The 18,263-nt window shown below is 41.9% G+C and overlaps 1 protein-coding gene across 1 annotated transcript in view; it reads right to left on the bottom strand.

Moving 5' to 3' along the window:
- The window catches only part of LMBRD1 (LMBR1 domain containing 1), a 90,328-nt gene that overhangs the window by 57,231 nt on the left and 14,834 nt on the right, over nt 1-18,263 (bottom strand). The window lies entirely within an intron of this gene.

The raw sequence follows: 18,263 nt of genomic DNA, 5'->3' as shown, positions 1-18,263 counted from the left end.
TCTCATTCCAGCCTAACATTTACCATTTAAAAAGGATACTGTAATTTTTATAGAAATAATTTCCCTTTGGTAAATATAACACCCAGAATTAGCACAGTGGTCTTAAATTAAACAAGGTGAAAAAAAAAGTACAAATAGCAGTAAATGAGTAAAATTAGATTCAAAGGTATTTGCAGGAATCATTCTTCTGCTTTAAGATAATGTTATATTTGAGATAGTTTTAGATAGCAGAATATTTAATTCAGCGCAAAGCTTAACCTCTGAGCAAAGATCCAATATGTTTATGAATTAAAGAAAACAGTGTAAGTGACCTTGAGAGACAAGAAAAACCCATGAAACCTGTTCTTAAAATCCGTGTAAAAGCATGTTCTTGCATAATCAGAAAAGATCAGAATATATAATCAGCAAAGAGCAGCACAGTCTCTTAGGCCAGTCACAAAGTAGCAGCCATCCCATTCCTCTGTACAAGGGGGCAATGTGGCCAGCTCATACACGTCACAATGGCTACTGCACAGGCGAGAACAACAGGTTGGCCAGGACACAGAGAACCCTGCGTACTCCTGTAGGAATGTGAAATGGTAATAGGTACCACGGTAAACAGTAGGATGCATTCTCAAACACTGAAACATACAAGTCCTATATGACTGGATGATTATATTTCTGCATATGCATCCACAAGAATTAAAATTGGTGTCTGAATTATTTCTATATTCCCCATATTCAAAGATGCATTATTTATAAAAATGAAAATACAGATGAAACCAGGGTCAAATATAGACAAACAGTGAAGCACAACATAGCATATACGTAAAGTGGACTGTTGTTACTCAAACTTAAAAATGAAATTCTGGCATACACTATATTATGGATGAATTCTAAACAATCACTGCATTAACTGAAATACAGCAGTCACAAAAATTAGAAAATAAAAATAAATACTATATAATTAAACTTATAAAGGAGATACTTAAGGAAAACCCATAAAGACAAAAAGTAGAACACTGGTTGTCAAAATCTCAATGACTTATTCAGAAAGAAGTGACTACACATTAGTTACAGAATATTTAAACAAATTTAAATATTAAAATACAAAATATTTAGGTAAAATTACAAAATATTTAGATTAAATCCTAATCCTGGCAAGACATGATCTCATTTGTAAAACAATGATCTGTAACTGCTGTAAGCTGCTGTCATTCTCATGAACATAACAAGGCAGAAGACAAATTCTGTAGCTCAATGAGGAGACAGGACAGTCACAGTGTAGCTGCTGTCCTGACATCTGTTTCTCTAACTTGATGCTATGCTGTGAAGCACCTTGTGTATCCATAAATACACATCTTCATCCAAAAATAAGGCATGCCATTTTCAAAAGTGAAACTCAGAGCAAGCCTGAGATACTCTGCAGCAGAACACATACAGCAACACAAAGTGCAAGCACATGCAAAGATGCGCACTATCCATCATCAGGAAAATGTAAAGGAAACCAATAATGAGCTCGGCAAACCAAGCTAAGTTACTGCAATGATTAAAACCAACCGAAAAGATCAAATGTCCGCCAACAGGTGACTAAACAGACTGCATGCACATCATACAAAAGACATATGGTGGCAATACAGGCGTGACACAGATGGAGTCCACAAACCTCATGCTGATCAAACAAAGGTCGGACTAAAGAGTACACGTTCTGGGGCTGGAGAGATGGCTCAGCGGTTAAGAGCACTGACTATTTTTCCAGAGGTGCTGAGTTCAATTCCCAGCAACCACATGGTGGCTCACAACCATCTATAATGTGATCTGATGCGTACTGTATACATAATAAATAAATCTTAAAAAAAAAAAGAGTACATGTTCTGTGGCTGAATGTAAAAAGATTCGACAAACTAGCTAAACCAGTCTCATGGAAAGCCACAAAACTGTAGTGACTGACGGGCCGGAAAACTCAGCACGGCCTTCTATCAAAGAACACTGCCCCTGGGCAGCAGGAAGAAGAGAAAGGGCAGAAACCATGCAAAGCACAAAGCACACCAGCCCGAAATGCTAGTATCTTGACAGCCCAAGCTAAATGATCTTCATCTGGTCATTTTGCTCGGTGCCCTTCATCAAGACTCCCGCCTTAGCCCATTAGTGCTGAACTATAAAGGCAGACAGAACTAAATAAATATTTACTGATTCTTCTACTGTCACGAAACAGATGTGTTTCTGATTCATACCTGTCATCAGAGGAAGTCCTCCTTAACCCGCTGTCATGCCACAATCTATGCTGACACCTTCATAAAGTGTGCCTGCGCTTGTGTTTCCATTAAACACTCTCACTAGCAGGCTACAGTAAGCAGGTTTTAGGTTAACATGTCCACTGATATCAAAAATCACACTAAGAGAATATCTCATATCCATAGAAAGTGATAAATTAAATTCATAATTTCCTTTAAAAACTAAATAAATTAATCATATATATGTATATGTGTGTGTGTGCATACACGTGTGCATGCGTGCATATGTGTATGAGAGAGAACTCGCAAAACAAATGCATGGAGAGCTCCTGGAAAAGACCACATATTAATTCCTCTTATACTGTTTTCTGTAGATACAGAAAAAGCAAGAAATCCAGTTTTTAAATGCTTTGTGTCACTGAAAGATAATACATGCAAAATGAACTTAAATACACTAGGCTTCTGAAGTATTAAATTTTCAGAGCAATTTCCTCCTGACTACCAGTAAAAATTGTTAACCTTTAACCAAAAGCTCTATGATAAAGGACAACACATTGGCTTTGTGGCACAGACCTGTAATCTGGCTAATTTGGAGGGTGAAGCAGCGAGATTCAAGCCGCCTTGGTCTATGAAGCAAGGTCAAAGGCCACTTTAGACAACTTACTGATAGCCTGTCTCGAAATGGAAGTAAAAAGGGGCAGGGACTTAGCTCAGTGGGATGGTGCTTGCCTCATCTGCCAAGGTCCAGTCCTCAACAGTGAGAATAATTAGACATTCCAAAACTTTTAGTTTCAGGGAGCCAAAGTATAAAGGCACTATACTGTGGGAATAAGAAAAGTTTTCATATTTCTTTAATATTTATCCAGCTGAAAAAACTTGGGGTCAAGACTGAGAGCTGCACACCCCACACCCTTTCGAAGCTTCTCCCCCATCTCCTGCTTCCTGTTTGAAACTAATACATGATGGCTTAAAGTACGTCCAGCGCCATTTTAGACTTGTTATGATCACAAGGGACTATGTGCTGAGGATGAAGGCCAGAGAGTAAGTCCAGACCCTTATGATACAGCATGGCAGCCGAGGCCAGCCTCCCATTCGAGCTGCTGCGACAGCTGCTATCTCCTGGCCATTCTGTGCAATGAGACCAAAATGGCCAGAGAGAATCACATTTTCTGAGGCAATGAAAGCACTGCTTCACCCTCTGCTAGAGGCACCCACCCCCAAACAGCTTTTAAGACAGCAACCATCACACAGTTCAGGGTCAAAGAGCTGTGAATGTATGCAAGAGTTAGGGGAATGGAAAGACTGGGGGTGGTAGGGGATTGTCAGGAGCCCCACAAGGAGACCATCAAGGCTGTGGATCTGGACCCAGGGCAGCCTGAACAAACTGATGCACCAACCAAGGACACTGCAAGCAGAGAACCTAGACACACTGATAAGATGCAGCCAATGGACAGCTCATTCTCCACATGGCGGGGCAGGAGAGGGGAAAGCTGGGGACTGCGAGAGGCAAGAACTCTGGTGCCCTTGGTTTGATCACTGCCCCTTAGGAGAGAGGTCCTGTCTCAACAGAGAAGGGGAAGCAGGCTATCCAGATGAAACTCAATAGCCTGTGGTCAGACTGTGGGGGAGGAGGACCCCACCTTTCAGAGGTCATGGGGGAGGGGAATAGAATGGAAAAGGAAGGAAGAGGGGGAACAGGAAGGAAGAGTGAGGGGATTACAACCAGGTTGTAATGTAAATAAATAATAATAATAACTTTTTAAATTTAAAGATAATGTTTCATAAGGAATGCCTTAAAATCACATCGCTGATAATAGACTCACTGAGAGATCAGAAATGGGCTTGTAGGCTGCCTTATTCCCTTGGTAATTAGTAACCTGCAGGATATGGAAGGGAGAAGCCATGCTGTGCTCTGTGGTCCATGGCAGTCTCTAAAAGAGAGCTTTCTCAATTCATTTTATAAAGCCACCTGAGACTTCACACTTAAACCTCACAAAAATAAAATGAAGGGAAAGTCACAGGCCCGTACCACGGCAAGTTGACTGAAGAATTCTAAATGAGAGAACAGAAAGTCAAACCCAGCAATGTACTGTTTAAAATGACACCATCTTTACCAATGATTTTCTAAGACATGTAAGGTTGGTTTAATAATAATTAACCCATGAAGTTTGTATTATTTTCAAGACTTAGAAAACCTCTAAATGGCATGATCCTCCAGATAATGTGTTCAGTTATAAGCACCGTGAATATGCTTCAGCCTTCATTCCAGGGAGGGCATGTACATAGTCAAAATGCAGAATCCTCATCTAATAAGGTTAGATGGAACAGAGAAATGGTGCACTATCTCAAGTCTTGGAGCATACTAGTCAACATATAAGGAGAACACAATGGAAGTAATTGCATTACAGAAAGACTCTGGTTTCTGCCTTGATCACATGACCCCTCTTTCTCTGAGGCCCTAGTTGCCATGTCATGCTATGACCTACAGAAGAGCTGTGGCACAAAACAGGATGCTGGACACAATCAGCTGAGGACAGGAGCAGGAGTGAGTGCTTCCCCAGCAGAGCCTGGGAGGACTACAGAACCAGCAGCTCCCCTGCAAGCTTGCAGGAGAAGCAAGCTGACATGCTTCCGCATTCCTGGTGCACAAAAACTGCAACAGAAAGTCTATTGTTAAATGATGACAGATAACTGAGCCACTGCTGCACACCCAGAGTCCCCTGGATACGCACTGGACACACAGGTAAATAAATTGTTGGTGAGCAATAGCTTCAAATTTGTATCATGAAGAATAGTGATTTTGTTGTTGTTTCCCTCTTTATGATATTTATCCCACAGTTCACATTACAAGGTCACTTAATAGGAAAAATTGATTAAATAAGCACCAAAAAGATTAGGATATTTCTGGTGCTTCTCCCAACTGTCTAGCAACTGAGGACTAGAAAGTTTGCTTCAAAGCTACAGAGGCATTAGCTGAACTAGTAGTAGGCAGAAACAAGGCAATTAACACTACAATCTGGTTACTCTAGAGGCCATGCCTCCTACAAGTAAAAGAACCACATTCCAATTCATAAGCCTTACTCTAACAGCCTCTTGTTTTGGTTTTTTTTTTTTTTTTTGTCATCTGTTCACTTAAATTAAAGGTGAGGTACCAATTATAGAAAGTCACATAAAATGATAAAAACAAAAGTTAAGCTTCATGTTAAGATGAGTACCTGAAAGGCGAATTTGGGTCACAGTATGAAGAAGTCAGTCAAAGAAGGTGGAGCAACCATATGAGCCAAGGACGGGGCTCCAGGTGGCCCTGACAGGAGAGCATGGTGAAACAACGGCTCACTGCATGGTCAAAGCCAAAGGAGAGGACCGGGAAGAAGCCAAGATGTCATGTCCCTAGGAAGGCACACTGCAGTGACCTAAGCGCCTCCTGCTAGCTGCCTCTCTCCTAAGCCATGCCACCTGCGGTGAGTGCCCAAGAATTTCACGCTATACAGCAACTGTACTTGACTTTTCACTAATACTTTTCTGTAACTTCAACAAGTAATATACTATGACAAAACTTACACGTTATACATGTTGAAGAGAGAGACTTTGGTAAAATTAGCGGGTTGTGTAACTATTATCACGATCCACATTTAGAACACTCCCGTAAGAGGCCGCCTGTGCCAGTCTGCAAGTGATATGCCCTCCTTCCAGCCTGAGGCAGCCACTGGTCTGCTGTCTCTAGAAATTGGGCTTTCCAGGATATTTCACACACACGGAGTTACTCAAGAAAACGTGTTTCATCTGGCTTATTAACTAAGTTCGGGAGCTGTTTGTTTTGCCAATGCTGACATAATGAGGAGTATGCTTTCGCAGTCTGCACATTCCTGCTGCAAGTCCTCAACTGTGCACTTGCAGCGCTGACAGCAGATGCCACAGGAAACGGAACACCTTGGCCAGGTGCAGACCAGACTTGGGGTTTTCCTGACTCTGACATAGGTTTCTGAATATGCAGTCCACTCTATGGGCATGCATTTGCATTTCATTTAAGTATACACCAGTTTGGGGGCTTCCAGATTCATAGCTTAAGGCTACTATAAACAAACATGGCTTTAGGTGGGCATTATTTATTTCTGTTAGGTAGATTTTAGAAGTGTAAGCACTGGGTCACATCACAGATTAACCTTTTTTTGAGAAAATTACAGACTGTTTTCCAAAGTAATGTACCATTTTACATTCCTAGTGGCAGCATTTGAAGATTTTCTCTATACTCAACGATGTATGCTCTATTACCTGCTATGGTCTTGAACAACTAGTGCCCCCAAATTCAAAACGGCTTTTGCTGAGCAGTTATAAACCGTGAACACCTCCGAGCTGAAGTGATGGGGATGGAGGCAGGATGGCATTGAGGTAGACTGACGGACTTCTCAGTTCCTATAGGGCTAGATCATTCAGTTGTCTGGTGGGAAAGTGCATGAGCCTATGAAGCCAAGAGAATAATGACCCCACAAGCTAGCCAGAGGTCATCAAGGCTGCATCCAAGGGCTCAAAGTGTCGGAGGCAGTGGGGACACTGTGTTAGAGTTCACATGGCAGCTGTCCAAAGTCTTCCCAGCAGGACTGGAGAAATATAAACTGTCATCCTAGTGAATCCAGCAGGCAAAACCACTCCCCAGCAGTGCAGACAGCATCAAACCAAGAGCGACAGCTCTGAAGCCCCAAGAGCCAGTGGTGTCTGCTCTGATGTCCTGCGGATGCTCTAACTCCTGCTCCCTTTGGTCTTCTTCCTTTCAAAGTGAGAATGTCTACCCTATCCCTGCAGCCAGCATTATAGGTATTTGTAGAAGCAGATCACTTACCTGGTTTCACAGTTCAGAGAATTTTGCCTCAAGATGAATTATACTTAAAAGTTCAATCTTATTGAACTTAAGTGATACTGAAATAAGCCTTTGGACTTCAGTCTTTAGAGTCTGCGACAAGTTAAGACATTGTGGAATAATAGGGTGGAATTCACATGCTTTTTGTTGAAGAGGATATGATTGGAGAGGGTGCAATGTTATGAAGAGAACTGCCCCACAGAAGCTAAAGGCCTACTAGTAGTTCAAGGTGGGGCTTTGGGAAGCAAGCAGGGTTAGATGACGGCATAAGATGGGGCAAATGAAGGGACTGGTGACCTGACTTCCTTCCCCCTCAAAAAACAATGGGCAAGAAGAAATAGAGTACACAAGCTTCGCTGAAAGGGACATGAGAGTTTGCGGTCTGCGAGCCAGGGCAAAGGTCCTCGCGAGAACCTGCTTGTGTAAGCCACCCAGTCGGCTGTATTTCAGTGGGCGGTCTCAGCTAAGCAGGCCATGCTAGTTGGGGGACTGTTTATCTGTCTAGAAATATAATCTATATTTCTCAATGATTAATAATGCTGGCATTTTTGTGTATTTATTAGCCGTTCATATATCTCCACTGGTAAGAATGCCTATTCAAATATTTTTTTTTCTAGATGATTTACAACTATGTTCTTCCTGTGTAGCAATGATCTTTTTTCCTTTAATGGAGTTTCTCTATGCCTCCAGACTAGTGTTTTAAACTCATGGATTCAAGTGGCCTGCCCCCCTCAGTCTCCCAAACAGACAGAACTAAAGGTACACACCACTACAACCAGCCAGTCACCTTTTGTTCGTCTTGTGTTCTGAGGGCAATTAATACACATGATGTCCAATGTACTCGAGTTTTTCCCCTAGGAAATAGTCCCAAGTACATTTTGTCTAGCCAAAGCTTGTCAAAATTCTATTCTTTCATTTATTTTAAACATTTGATACTTTTATAGGTTATGGCATATTATATAATTCCAGTCCTAATATTAATATTAGTAATAATTATTATTGTATCTTTTAGTGTACTAGCTCTTTAATCACAGCTTTTCTTTGTCCTAGGTAACACTTGTCCTAAACTTCATCTTGTCTAGGGGAGGGGAAATAGGGGAAGAGGGTGAAGGGAGAGACCAGGAAGAGAGGAAGAAGGGGGCTATGACCAGGATGTAAAGTGAATATATAAATTAAAAATATATTTTTAAAGTCCATTTTGTCTGATATTAACATACGTATTTCAACTGTTTTAATTGCTATTTGTATGGTACCTTTCCCCAGTATTTTGGAATCTATTTTCCAATCTATTATTTGGCCACTGACTAGCAGTACTCTATCAGAGGTTGACTAGATTGGAAGTGACTTTTTAAAACTTCTCTATGCTAATCTGTGGCATGTGAATGAAGCAGTTACATCACTTACATTTAATACAATTTTAATAGACATATTTACATTTTCCATTTGCATTTCATCATTACTCCTGCCTTTATCTCCTACCTCCTACCCACAGCTTATTTCTTTTACTTTCTTATTTTACTAAATAATTGCTTTTAGTATACATTTTGATTTTTTTTATTTAGCTCACTGTATATTTCAGAATGATTTTCTTAATAGTTGCAATAGGAATTAAGCACATCCTTCAATTTATCACAATTTAATTCCAAGTAATAGTCCCATAATACAGGAAAATATATTTTTAGAACTGCTATTCTGCGGACTGCAGAGATGGCTTGGTGGTTAAGAATATGGACTGCTCTTCCAGAGGATCCAAGTATGATTCCCAGCACATCAGGTGCCTCACAACCACCTGTAAATCCAGCCCCGTGGTGTGGGAGGGGGGATCGGACATCCTAGCCTCTGCAAGCACCTGCATTTACATGCACACACAAAACTTTAAAATAATTTTTAAAATGTAAAAAATGCTATTCTCTTGTACAGCTCCACTTTTTCCTTTTTCTTTTTTTTTGTACAATTACTATATGTAGTCAGTCAGCCTGCCTACCTATTTATCTATCTATGAAAGAAACCCAAGACAGCAGTGCTATAATTACTGTTTTTTATTATGTTTTATCTTTTATAAGGATAAAAGGTAAAAATCTTTGTTAACTACTAAACATATACTTTACTGATGCTTTCTGATAACATGAGTGTGCATACGTGTGTAAATCCGCCATACAGTCTAGTGTCACTCCTTTTCATCCTGAATGGCTTCCTTCCCCATCATTTGTGAGGAAGGCCGGCTAGCAGTGAATTCTCTCAGGGTTTGCCTTAGCACATCTACTTCATGGGCACTTTCTGAAGGATGCTCTTAGTGCTGCAGGATTCCTAATGAACCTACACATTTTCTTTCCGGGCCTGGACTGCTTAATTCTCCTTCCCTCCGCTGTCCACTGTTTCACAGCTGACTGCGAATCACACCGATGCTCTAACTTTTTTCACCGTCGTGTTAAATTTTCCAGTGCCATTTCAAGGTTCGTTCTCTATCTTTCCCATCTGAACTGCACTAAGCTTCTTAAACATGCGGGCTGGGTTAAGGTTATAATTTCTTCTAACGCTTTTTCCTCTTCCTTTCCCTTTTGAAAGGAGCCTGGCCACAGCACACAGTACTCTGGAGCTCTATTGATTTTTCTTCAACCTTCCTTCTCCTTGGATCCTCAGAATAGGTCAGCTGTCTTCAAGTTCACTGAGTTTTTTTCTACTGCTATGTCAACCCGACCACTGGGAAATTCTAGCAGCTTTCACTTCTCTATTTTAACTCCTCAAACTCAGAATTTCTATGTGGTTCTTTGTGAAACCATTTCTAGGTCCTTAGTGAAAGTTTTCCATCTGTCTCACTCCCCTCTAATTCTTTACACCTCTTCTGCTTTGAACCAGCTCACAGCAGCTGCTTTGAAGTCTGCCACCTAAATTTCTCATTTAGAAATAGTGTTTGATGAACTGCTTGAGTCCTTAGCAAGGCCCTATGCGTTCTTCATAACTGCATGGGAACACTGACATTTGACACAATACCACTCAAGGCCTGGACTCCGGACAGCACTCCTGTTGCTGCCTTGCCTGAAGGACGCCACTCCTGCTCTGTTTCCTGACCATCGTTGTCTGCCATAATCTGTCAAGTCTTGTTTCCACTAAATGTCTTTGTTCAACTGTCTGCTTCCTGTTTTAACTCCTATTTGTTTTGCTCCTTTCCAAGCCTGCCTTCATGTCTGAGTAGAGACTAGAAAGTCCTCCTCTCAGTGAGTGTCCACCCACAGAATGAGCCTCTTGCAGAACTGCCTGCCTTGTGCCCCGGCCTGCCCAGCAGATCACCAGTAATCAACCTGGGGCTTGAGGGCAGGCAAGCAGGGCAGGGTAAGGCTGAAGGACAAAATACAACCGCAACACTGTAGCAGTTCTTAAACTCTGCCAAGGTTAGGGTACTTACCCTTGAAGTACTGCCAAAGTACTTCAGTGGTGGGGTTTTGTTCAATTTTGTCCAGTTTTCTATTTGTTTGTTTGTTTGTGGGGAGGTGTAGAAAATCTGCCAATCTTCTTACCTAGCCATGGCCAACCCCTACCCTAAACTCACTTATGTGATAACACAAATAATCTCTTCTTACATTTACAAGTGGAGAACTCAATGAGCTGCCCTAGGTTACACAGCAAAGAAATGTTCATATCACAAATATCTGCACTGACACCTATTGGGATGTAAAGTACACTCCTGGGTATGTTCATGAGAAATTTCCAAAAACAGATTGTGAGGGCTCTGACCTAAGCAATAGTTCAATCCAATGACTGATTTAAAATCTGAATGAAAAGATAATCTTGAGTGAGGTAACCCAGACTCAGAAAGACACACATGGTATGTATTTACTCATAAGCGGATTTTAGCCATATAGTACAGGATAAACATACTATAATGCACAGAGCCAAAGAAGATAAGCAACAAGGAGGATCCAAGGGAGGATGCTTAGATCTCACTCAGATGGGGGAATTAATAGACAGAGGTAGTGGTTGAAGAGAGAGAACAAGGTAGGAGGGGGAGCACAGGAGCTATGAGGGTGGAGATCAGACCTGGGGAGAGCCGGGGTGGGAGGACAAGAGGCCTGCAGAGAAAAAAGAGAAACTGTGGGTGGAGGGGTAAGAGGGTGGGAGTGCATCTCTGTGACAAGCTGGGGAGCTAAGTCAGGATAGGCTCCCGGGCGGATATAAGGGGGACTCTAGCAGAGACTCCTAGTAGCAGGGGCCATAGAGACCTGAAGAAGACACCCTCTCACTAGATAAGTCTCCTGAGGAGAACACCAACCCATCTACGAAAACTTCAGCCCAAAATGTACCCTGCCTACAAGAGGCACAGGGATAAAGATAGAGCAGATACAGCAGAGATTGAGAGAATGTCCAACCAATGCCTGGCCCAACCCAAGGCCCACTTCATGGGAGAGAGCTAGCCTCTAACACTGTTAAGGATACTCTGCTATGCTTGCAGACAGGAACCTAGCAAAGTTGTTCTCTGAGAGGCTCCTCCCAGCAGCACTTCAAAACAGATCCTAAGACTCACAGTCAAACATTGGGCGATGCACAGTGAGTCTTGTGGAAAAGTAGAGGGAAGGAGAAAAGGACTTGGAGGTAACAGGAGCCCCACAAGAAGACCACATAGCCAATTAACCAGGGCCCAGAGGGGCTTCCTGAGACTGAAGCACCAGTCAAGGACCATGTATGGACTGCACCTAAGCCCCCTACAAAGATGTAGCCAATGGGCAGCTCAGGTTTCATATGGGTCCTTAATAAGGGGGAACAGGGGCTGTCTCTGATATGGACTTTGTTGCCAGCATTTTGGTCACCTCCCCCTGGTGGGACTGCCTTGCCAGGACACAGTGGAAGAAGACAAGTTAAGTCCTGATGTGACTTGATGAGCTAGAGTGGATGGGAAGGGGAGCTTCTAAGGAATGGTGTAAGGGAGAAAGAGGGGGGGTGAGACTGGGAGGAGGACAGGATGGGGTTACAACCAGGATGTAAAATAACAAACAAACAAGTAAACAAGTAAACAAATCTGAATGGACTGTCAGACGACGAAACTTTGAGAGTGGGGAATGCTTGCTTCTGAAGGGGCTATATTCAGTCCTGGGCCATCCACGGTATTCCTGTTATTTCTCTTCATTCAAGCCAGTATGAGCTGAGTAGGTCTGCATTGCCCTTCCAATACCTTTTAAATATTTCATCACAGCAACAGATACTGATGAAAACACTAGGTATTGACAGCAATGTCTAAACTTAGTGGGTTTTTAAAGGTATGTAGAACCCAGCATGATGGTGTCTATAATATAACTACATACTATAATATATATTATTTATAGTATAGGCATACTATAATAGAATAAATTATAACACCTATAATCCCAACTGTAGTATTCTGAGTTTAAGGCAAGCCTGAACTATACAATGAGACCAAGCAAAAACAGCATCAACCAAAAAAAGTACAAAAACTAAATGAGGAACATGTATTAGCATAGACGCTATGGGCCATGAATATGAGCAGAGTTTAACTACATCCTCTTGCTCAGATTTTCTCCATGGCTACAACTGGCCAAGTAGTGATTGCAAGGCTTGGCTGCAGGTGGATCTGCCTCTGAGCCTACTCAAACAGTGCTGCCCAGAATTCTAGCCCTTCCTGGCTATGGCTAGATGCTGCTTCAAGCCCTTATTATGTAGCCAACTCGATGCAAGACAGAAGACAGGAAGGCAGCGTGTTTAACCAAAGTGAGCAGGAGAAAAGAGCCAGGGGGCACAAGCAAGGCAAAACTATCTCTCTTAAACCCCCATCTCACAAGTGATACCTCACACTTTTTGCTGCATTTATTTTGTTAAAAGCAATTACTAGGTCCAGCACTTAAGAGGAATGGGCCACATCAGGGTACAGATATGAGAAGACAGAGAGCATTATTTGCTATCTTATGCATTTGCATACAGAGGCAAAGAGTTGTGCGAAATAAAGTCAGAGAGGTTTGGGAGAGAAAGATGGAGATCATGTAAGATTGTGTATTTCAGTAACAACCTGCTTTTCCTGTGAGTGGGGAAAAAAGGGCTCTGAGCAATGAAGACAGATCACGTGTTGTTAAAAAAAAACCTCTAAGAGAGCCACATTATGAATACTTTGGGGCAAAGGCTAATAACATGGTATATTGCGGGCTGCTGTAATCGCCCCAAAAGAGACAATGGTGGCTTAAAGCAGCCTAGTGGCCAGAGGTAGGGAGCAGTAGTTAAGAGTCTAAATTCAATGGGATGCTCATGCATAAGAAAATCTCCTACTATATTTGACATGCAAAGTGAGAAAAAAAAGCCATGTCTCCAAGGTTTTAATGTGAAGAAACTCTATGCCTCTAGTTGCTACCTACTGCTACCAGGAAAATCAGAAGGCAGAGCAAACTGAAGGGCAGTGCTATATTTGAAACGTCTCTGACTTCTTGGTAGAAATTTCTGGAATAGTTGCACACAGGAAAATGAAGTTCAAAAGAGATGTGCACCACACTTGAATCTGGCAGTTTGGCTTGTGGATGACACTGAGTCAAACCAGAGATGAGCCAAATCCCAGAGGCAATCAGCTCTGGAATTGCCAAGGTAAAGAACAGGTGGGACTGTGGAGCCCTGGGGTACTCATACATTAGAAAGGTAAACACTAGCATAGAAGACAAAGAACCAACCAGGAGGACCCAAAGGCGGAAGAAAGTGGAAGGAGAAGACCCATGAGCCTGTGCTCCTCCGAAATCTGGAGTGTGGGAAGATCTGTGAAATCCATGGGACAAACTGAGCAGCTAAAAAAGGGGTGGGGGAGACAAGGGACAAAGGAGACTTTGATTGAAGTGTGCTTGCTATCAACAGCACAACCCAAACTTTCACAGTGAAAATCAGGATTTGGTAATACTTAAATCTACTTCCACAGATAACTAAGATTTACACCTTCAAAATACATAAAGACTTTAACAAATAAAAATAGCGATGATGGTATTAATCAATACATGTTTCAGTGCATAATAACACATATCAATAAATTTTAAAAAACTGTTTTCAGTAGGCAAATATTTGTTACATTGAGTATGAAATAATAGCAAAAATCATGCATTGTAAGAAGGCAGTTCAAAGTACAACTGGACTGATAGATTTAATCAAATGTTGAATTAAAAGGGGGTGAAGGTATAAATTTCTTTCAGTAATTTGAAGGCAATATAGAAGACAAATGCTACTTTAAGAATTTAAATCCTTCTATCTGGTGCTATATCAGAAAAATGGGAATAGGGCTTCCTCAAGACCCAGATATTCCACTCCTTGGAATATACCCAGAAGATGCTCCACCACACAACAAGAACATTTGTTCAATCATGTTCATAGCAGCCTTATTAATAATAGGCAGAACATGGAAACAGCCTAAGTGTCCCTCAGTAGAAGAATAGATAAAGAAACTGTAGAATACTACTCAGCTATTAAAAACAAGGAATTCCCTAAATTTGTAGACAAATGGGTTGAAGTAGAAATGATCATAATGAGTGAGTTAACCCAGAAGCAGAAAGACTCAAATGGTATATACTCACTTATATCTGCATACTAGCCCAAGGGATATGTCCCATGAAAGTCTTCACTTACCAGGAAAGTGGAACAGAGGGGAGGACATCCTACTGGTACTCTAGGTGAGAGAAACATGGGAGAATGGGGAAATAGAAGGATCCAGAAGGTCCTAGAAACCTACAAGAAGAACATTATGAAGGACAGATCTAGGCTCAGGGGTCCTGCTCAAACTATGGCACCAGCCAAGGACTATGCGTACAGTAAACTTTGAACCCCTACTCAGATCTCCCCGATGGACAGGACATTCTCTACACGAGTGGAGCATGGGGTCTGACTTTCACACAAACTCTGGTGCCCCATATTTGACCATGTCCCCTGGATGGGGAGGGCTGGTGGCACTCAGAGGAAGGATAGCAGGCTACCAAGAAGAACCTTGATACCCTATGAGCATATACAAGGGGGAGGAGGTCCCCCTCAGTCACAGTCATAGGGGAAAGGAGTAAGGGGAAAATGGGAGGGAGGAAGGAATGGGAGGATACAAGGGATGGGATAACAATTGAGATGTAATATGAATAAATTAATAAAATATATTTTTAAAAGAATTTAAATCCTTTTGCTTGTTTTCTTCTGCGGGAAATAAACTCAAACCTAACCTATCCTCTAAACCAGCATCTTTACAAACCCTGAAGAGCTGAGAAGAAACCCCACAATAGCCGCTCTTCTAATTAAGCATTTGAGCATATATTCATCTTACTATTGTAGGGAAAAAATGGCTGTCAAATGATTTGCAACTAGATCACTCTTGTGCTGAAAACACCCACTCCAAGACAAAAGCCCTCAGTAATTCAAAATTACTATCTGTAGCCTCGAAATCTCTCTCCACATGGGCACATGAGATGTCATACGAAAAGCCAGTCACTTACACCATGGTTCATCAGCCCGAGCACTAAGATCAGAATCAGAATCACCAATAGATTGCTAATAGACAGATGTCTATCACACCCACTAACTCAGAATCTGTCTGGAAAAATTCTGAACTACTGAAAGGTCCTGGGTGCTCCTGAGGTTGCCCTGGAGTTTTAATACTACTACTGACTGCCCTAGGTCACACTCTCAGAACCACTGTGTAGAAAGCAGCTAGCTCTCTTAACAGCACACAGCCCAGCTAAGGCAGTACACATCTACGTTGGGCATTGCCGCTCACTAACACAATGATGGCTAACCCCAATTTCTTCATCAGCAACACAGCGCAAAAACAACAACGTGGGAAAAGGTGGCTATGAAAATTCGGTGGGCGTGACAATCCACAATGACTAGTAAAGTTAACATTAAAACCATTTACACACGAGGGAGCTGAAAGTCTCAATAGCAGACTCTGGCAGGGGCTATGAGTAACAACAGTGCCTTGACTGCTGCAGAGGACCTGGCTTCGGGGGTACATGCGGAGAGGCAGAAAAGCACACTCCCACACAGCAAGGCCCTCCCCAACAACCAGGAAAGCCGCTCCATCCCATGAAGGGAACAGTGCTCTTGGCAGACTTCCACCCAATGCTGCTGTATGTTTTGGAGGACTTTGCAAGATGAGGGTATGGTTCACAGCTGGAATCCTGTTCTGCTTTCCCACCTGTGACACCCTGACACTGGTCGATTCCACTGCTGGATGTTCATGAACTTATAGGGATCAGGGTGGTCGCTGACATGCTACCAACAACAAATAGGTTAAAAACAATCTACAGGGCCTACTAACACAAAAACTAAGGACAAAATAAAATAAAATAAAACAGTGCTTTGGACGTTTTGAATCTTAAGATCCAGAAGAAAATCTAACAGGCAACCTGACAAGATCTGACATTCCAGAAGAAACAGCTGAGCTTGGGGATAGTAACTACTTTAGAAGTTGCACGTCCTGTCAGGCTAACCAGAGCCACAGGGAGCCAAGGCTGTCACAGGCACAAAGGAGAAGACAGCCTGGTGACCACTATCTAGATAACATTTCCCATTTAGACTCCCTAGTCATTCCAGTGTCCTTTTGTAAATGACTGGACTGCCCAAACATGTGTGTGTGCCTGTGCCTAGGGGCATGTTCAACACTAGGGGTGGAACAATCCAGCGTGCAGTCTATGCAGAGCTTCAGTCACCAAGACAACTGATGCTTCAGCACACCCTCACTTCCTCAGAGAGCTCAGCCCTCAGCCCCCAAGGCACCCACCACTCCTTAGCTTATCTCCTCCTCAGTTCAAATGAGACCCAGACATTCTACCCTTGAGAAGTCAGAGAATATCTATGGTAGGATTCAGAAAATATACTCTGAAACCCTTCTCCGTGGGTTGATGGGACAAAAGGAACAAGTCTGTCTGAATAAGCTGGTTTACAAGTGTCTTCTGACCTTGGAAGTAAAAGGTCATTGCAGGGGCCTCCAAGTTCAATGATAAGATGGTTCCTGGGCTCAGACTTTACTAACAAGTTTGGTTATCTTGTCACATGATCTACAGGGTGGTGACAACACTGTAACATTGACAGACCCAGTCCTTAAGAGAATGTTTAAAGAGGTCATTTGTTTCAAATAATTTGTTGGGAAAGGCAACTTTAACTGAACACAGAACTATTTATATTTTATAATATATTTATAAGAAATAGTAAACCCTATCCTGGGGCTATGCAGTTCTTTCCTCAGCTGATCAGGCCCACTTTATTCTTCAAAGTACTTTTTAATTTCTTAAAAGGTACTGCTTTCTCTTCTTTTGTCCTGGCAGGCAGCTTCTGGGATTTTTCCCTAATGTATACTATGTTTTTCTTTTTCTCTTAAACTCTACTAAACTGTTCCTCAAGCTTCAAAAAATAAAATAAATAAATAACAAATTCTATAACAATACTATAAAAATCTTCTAAGACCTCATTACACCAAAAGAATTTCAGGGTTCTAATGGATCAGGAGAAATGATATAGGTTAGAACCAAAACCGCTAAGTTAAGATCCAATAAACCTGTTTTTAAAAAGCATTCCCTCAGGGCCAGCAAGAGTTCAGCGAGTCAAAGGTTCTTGGCCCCATTCTGCCAATCAGAGTTCAATATTGTGATGAAGGAATGAACCAGTTCCCACAAGTTGCCTCTGACCCTGTTGTGCACACTCTGGCTCTCACATGCCCCCAAGCACAAACACATACATACAAGTTAAGTGTGTTAAAACGGTTAATTATTCCATCATTAAAAAATATCTGTGTCTTCTTCAGTGTCCAATATAATGTGCTACTGAAATGTTGGACAACATCTTGATTCACTGCTTTTAAAACATGACATAATATATATATAATGTATATATATTATATACATATATATTATGTGTATGTGTATATATATCTTTTACAAAACCTGACTGGGGACTATTCAAATGAAAGGAAGCATTTAGGTGCCCTTTAAGCCTTTTACAGTCTAAACTGGAATGGGAAGAGGAAGTGATGGAAAGAAACCAAACCACCATGACCCCTGGATGAAAGCAGCTCTGCAGAGCAGAGGACACCTTGCGGTGGGAACTCTGAGGTGCACTCTACCACTGCCAATGCTTATAAAAGGAATGCTGGAAAACCCAAGTATCAAATACAGAGCGCAAGTGTAGGAAACTGCTGACTTAACACAGAGATTTAAAGTAGCTTGATTAAATGGCCCTCGAGAAGTGGTACA

This window comes from Acomys minous, assembly GCF_964271855.1.
Source record: "Acomys minous genome assembly, chromosome: 13".
Classification (NCBI taxonomy): domain Eukaryota; kingdom Metazoa; phylum Chordata; class Mammalia; order Rodentia; family Muridae; genus Acomys; species Acomys minous.
The sequence above is the reverse complement of the archived record's forward strand: the minus strand, read 5'-3'. Positions and strand labels throughout refer to the sequence as shown.